Raw genomic sequence first — 4,625 nt, 5'->3', positions numbered from 1 at the left:
CCCCTCCTCATCTAAGGAGGGGGAGTGAGAGAGCGGTTGTGGTGTTCAGCTGCCTAGCACGGTAAAACCACCACACAGGGACAGAGTAAAGGGCAACAATCACCTCCCTCATCCTTCTGGCTACTCCTCTTTTGATGCAGCCCAGGATGCAGTTGGCCTTCTGGGCTGCAAGCATACACTGCTGGCTCATACTGAGCCTTTCATCCACCAGAACCCCCAAGTCTCTCTCTGCAGGGCTGCTCTCAATGGGTTCTTCTCCAAGTCTGTACTCATGTCTGGGATTGCCCTGGCCCAGGTGCAGCACCTTGCACTTTGACTTGTTGAACCTCATTAGGTTCACGTGGGCCCAATTCTCAAGCATTTCCAGGTCCCTTTGTATGGCATCCCTTCCCCCTATTGTATCATCTGCACCACTCAGCTTGATGTCATATGAAAACTTGCTGAGGGTGCACTCAATTCCACTGTCTATGTCATTGCTGAAACTATTTAAAAGCACCAGTCCCAAGACCCTTGAGGGACACCACTCGTCACCAGCTTCCACCTGGATGTAGAACCATTGACCACTACTCTCTGGGTGTGGCCATCGAGCCAATTCCTTATCCACCGTATGGTCCACCCTTCAAATCTATAGTTTTCCAGTTTTGATATTAGGATATCATGTGAGATCATGTCAAAAGTCTTACAGAAGTCCAGGTAGATGACTGCGTGGAGGCACTGTCATGGCAGCAGGGGAGGCATTGAGCAGGACCCAGCTAGTGGCCAAGGCCCTCAGAGCTCACAACGTTGAATACATGTTTGGCATTGTTGGTATTCCAATTTGGCATTGTTGGTATTCCAATCACTGAAATCACAGTTGCAGCCCAAGCAGTTGGAATTAAATACATAGGAATGAGAAATTAACGAGCTGCCTGTAATGCTGCATCTGCTGTTGGATATTTGACTGGCAGGCCAGGAATATGTCTGGTAGTGTCTGGTTCAGGTTTTTTACACTCACTTGCTGGGATGAACTGTTGGACTTTGATTGTTATTAGAAGGTCTTTTGACAGAAATAAGGAAACCATGGGAGCTTTCCAAGAATTTCCACAGGTTGAATCTGGTAGGCTGTGCAACAAACTCTCTGTCCGCCCACACAGTCTAGAAGTTATTCCTTCTGTTATTGAAAAGGCTGTAAGAACCAGCATGTATGGTTGTCCAGTTTCCTACTATATTGACATACCTGGGGATTTTGTGATGAGGTGTCTTGAGGTGAACAAGAGCTCTGTCAACTATGTAGAATGCTGCCCACCACCTCCAATCAGCATGGCTGAACACTTTGCTGTATCCAAGGCAGCATCTATCATTGCTCATGCCAAGCAGCCTCTGTTAATCATTGGCAAAGGTGCTGCTTATTCAAATGATGGAAACAACATCAGAAAGTTGGTGGACCTTTGTGGACTGTCTTTTTTGCCTGCACCAATGGCAAAAGGAGTAGTTCCTGATAACCATCCAACTTGTGTAGCTGCAGCAAGATCCACAGCATTACAGCATGCTGATGTAGTCATCTTGCTTGGTGCAAGGTTGAACTGGATTTTGCATTTTGGTCTTCCACCAAGGTTTCACAGAATCACAGAATCACAGAATGTTAGGGAGTGGAAGGGACCTTGAAAGTTCATCTAGTCCAATCCCCCTGCTGGAGCAGGAACACCTAGATCACATCACACAGGAACATGTCCAGGAGGGTTTTGAATGTCTCCAGAGAAGGAGACTCCACAACCCCCCTGGGCAGCCTGTTCCAGTGTTCTGTCAACTTCACCATAAAGAGTTTTGTCTCATATTTAAGCGGAACCACCGATGTTCCAGCTTGCACTCATTGTCCCTTGTCCTATCATTGGATGTCACTGAGAAGAGCCTGGCTCCATCCTCCTGAGACTCACCCTTTACATATTTATAAACATTAATAAGGTCACCCCTCACTCTCCTCTTCTCCAGGCTACAGAGACCCAGCTCCCTCAGCCTTTCCTCATGAGGGAGATGCTCCACTCCCATAATCATCCTCATGGCTCTGCGCCGGACTCTCTCAAGCAGTTCCCTGTCCTTCTTGAACTGAGAGGCCCAGAACTGTATGCAATATTCTAGATGTGGTCTCACCAGGGCAGAGTAGAGGGGAAGGAGAACCTCTCTCGGCCTACTAACCACACCCCTGCTAATACACCCCAGGATGCCATTGGCCTTCTTGGCCACAAGGGCACAGTGATGGCTCATGGCAATCCCACTGTCCACCAGGACCCCCAGGTGGGTCTCTCCAGCAGGGCAGTCCCCAACCTATACTGGTATCTGGGGTTGTTCTTGCCCAGATGCAGGACTCTACACTTGCCCTCATTATATTTCATTACATTTCTCCCCCCCCAATTCTCCAACCTGTCGAGGTCCCACTGGATGGCAGCACAGCCTTCCAGCGTGTCAGCCACTCCTCCCAGTTTAGTGTCATCAGCAAACTTGCTGATGGCACACTCCATTCCCTCATCCAAGTCACTGATGAATATATTGAACAACACTGGTCCCAGTACTGATCCTTGAGGGACTCCACTACATACAGGACTCCAACTCGACTCAGTCACATTAACCACAAACCTCTGGCTTCTTCCCCTCAGCCAGTTCACAGTCCACCTCACCACCCAGTTGTCCAGACCACACTTCCTCAGTTCAGCTGTGAGGATGCTGTTGGAGACGGTGTCAAAGACTTTACTGAAATCAAGATACACCATGTCCATTGCCTTTCCATCATCTATCCACCTGGTTATGTCTTCATAAAAGGCTATCAGGTTGGTCAAGCACGACTTCCCCTTGGTGAAGCCATGTTGACTGCCCCTAATGACTCTCTTATCCCTGATATGACTAAAGACGATGCCAAGGGTAAGTTGTTCCATCAAGATGTAAAGGTTATTCAGACTGATATTTGTGCAGAAGAGTTGGGGAATAATGTGAGACCAGTTGCAATTTTATTAGGTGACATAAATGCCGTGACTAAGCAGCTTTCACAAGAATTCAGCAAAAGACTATTGAAATATCCTTCCAATTTAGAGTGGTGGAAGAAACTAAGAGAGAAAATAAAGAACATTGAAGAAAGACATTGGTTGGTCTTCCCTTGTCATCTGATGCAGTCACTCCATTATAGAAAGCTGCCAGATTGGTCAGGCATGATTTGCCCTTGGTGAAGCCATGCTGGCTGTCTCATATCACCTCTTTGTCTTGCATGTGCCTCGATATTTCTTCCAGGGGGATCTTTTCCATGATCTTTCCAGGCACAAAGGTGAGGCTCACCAGTCTGTAGTTCCCTGCGTCCTCCTTTTGACTCTTTTTAAAAATGGGAGTGATGTTTCCCTTTTTCCAGTCACCAGGAACTTAACTGAGTGCCAGGACTTTTCAAATATGATGGAAAGAGGCTTGGCAACTCAATCAGCCAATTCCTTCAGGACCCTGGGATGCGTGTCACCAGGCCTCATAGACTTGTTAAGTTTCATCAGGTGGTCTCCAACACGCTCATCAATTACAGTGGGTGAGACTTTGCTCACCCAGCCTCCATCTATAGGTTCAGGGAAATGAAAGACTTGGGATGCCTGACTGATTGAGGCAAAGAAGTTGTTAAGTACCTCAGCCTTCTCACTGTCTGTTGTTACCAGTTCACCCTTCTCATCCATCATAGGGGGTATGCTCTCCTTGGCCTTTCCTTTTTGAGCAATGCACCTAAAGAATCCCTTTCTGTTATTCTTCTTGCCAAGCTCAGTTCCATCTGTGTCTTGGCTTTCATGATCCCGTCCCTGAACATCCAGACTGCATCCCTGTACTCTTCCCGGGCCATGTGTCCCTGCTTCCACTGCCTGTGCATTTCCTTCTTGAGCCTCAGACTGACCAGCAGGTCCTTGCTCAGCCATCCCAGCTGTGTGCCCTCTCTTCCCACTTTTTTATGCAGGGGGATGAAGAGTTCTTGTGCTCTAAGGAAAACATCCTTAAAGAATTGCCAGCTCTGCTCAGCTCCTTTGTACCTAAGGACAGTGTTCCAGGGGACCTCAGCTACTACTACACCTTTAAATAACTTGAAATTCTCTCTTAGGAATTTCAGGGTCCTGACTTTGCTCGTTTCTAGGCCAGTATTCCTTGAAATCAAAAACTCATCCAGGGCATGGTCACTGCAGCCCAGACTGCCTCCAATCCTGACCTCTTTAATGAGCTCTTCCGTGTTGGTGAGCACCAGGTCAAGTAACTCTTGTCTGGTTGGTTTGTCTAATACCTGGACCAGGAAGTTATCCTCAACGTACTCTAGGAATCTTCTGGATTGCTTACAACCTGCTGTGTAGTTTTCCTAGCAGACATCTGGGTGGCTGAAGTCCCCCATCAAAATGAGAGCGTGTGAGCACGATGCTTCTTGTAGTTGGAGTAAGAATGCCTCACCACAGGCTCCCCTTAATAAACTCCCTGCAATAAACTCCAACCACGAGTTGTCATTTATTGATGTGGTCTTTAACTCTCACGCACAAGTTCTCAACCTGTCCGTGGCTGTTTCTCAAAGGCATCTCTTCACAATCAATCCCTTCCCTAATGTAGAGGGCAACACCCCCTTTTGAAGAGTTTGTAGCCCTCTATTCCAG

The 4,625-nt window shown here is 47.5% G+C and overlaps 1 pseudogene; it reads left to right on the top strand.

Moving 5' to 3' along the window:
- The first annotated feature begins 719 nt into the window (after nt 1-719).
- Nucleotides 720-3,194, top strand: LOC106042310 (2-hydroxyacyl-CoA lyase 1 pseudogene; annotated as a pseudogene).
- Nucleotides 3,195-4,625: the final 1,431 nt, after the last annotated feature.

Source organism: Anser cygnoides, chromosome 1 (assembly GCF_040182565.1).
Source record: "Anser cygnoides isolate HZ-2024a breed goose chromosome 1, Taihu_goose_T2T_genome, whole genome shotgun sequence".
Taxonomy (NCBI): Eukaryota; Metazoa; Chordata; class Aves; order Anseriformes; family Anatidae; genus Anser; species Anser cygnoides.
The sequence above is the reverse complement of the archived record's forward strand: the minus strand, read 5'-3'. Positions and strand labels throughout refer to the sequence as shown.